We start from the raw sequence: 240 nt of genomic DNA on the forward strand, positions 1-240 counted from the left end.
TTAAGTACAGTAAACAATGAGAGTATGGATAGTGTCGGAATGTTAATAGTTTTCCGATAATTACCGTTATCTGTCGGATGTAATTGTTTTGTTCGGGGTGCTATAAACAAGAAATGTACATCTGCTTCTTCTCAAACTAAGTGGGCAACCTCAGCAGTGGTTTTGGAGGTGTATTTTCATATTTCTAAATAAGACTCAGGATATATGTGTTCCCCTTCAGGAACTCGAGCTGTGTCCAAC

The sequence above is a fragment of the Sinocyclocheilus rhinocerous genome, unplaced genomic scaffold (genome assembly GCF_001515625.1).
Source record: "Sinocyclocheilus rhinocerous isolate Xijiao unplaced genomic scaffold, SAMN03320098_v1.1 scaffold3861, whole genome shotgun sequence".
Lineage (NCBI taxonomy): Eukaryota > Metazoa > Chordata > Actinopteri > Cypriniformes > Cyprinidae > Sinocyclocheilus > Sinocyclocheilus rhinocerous.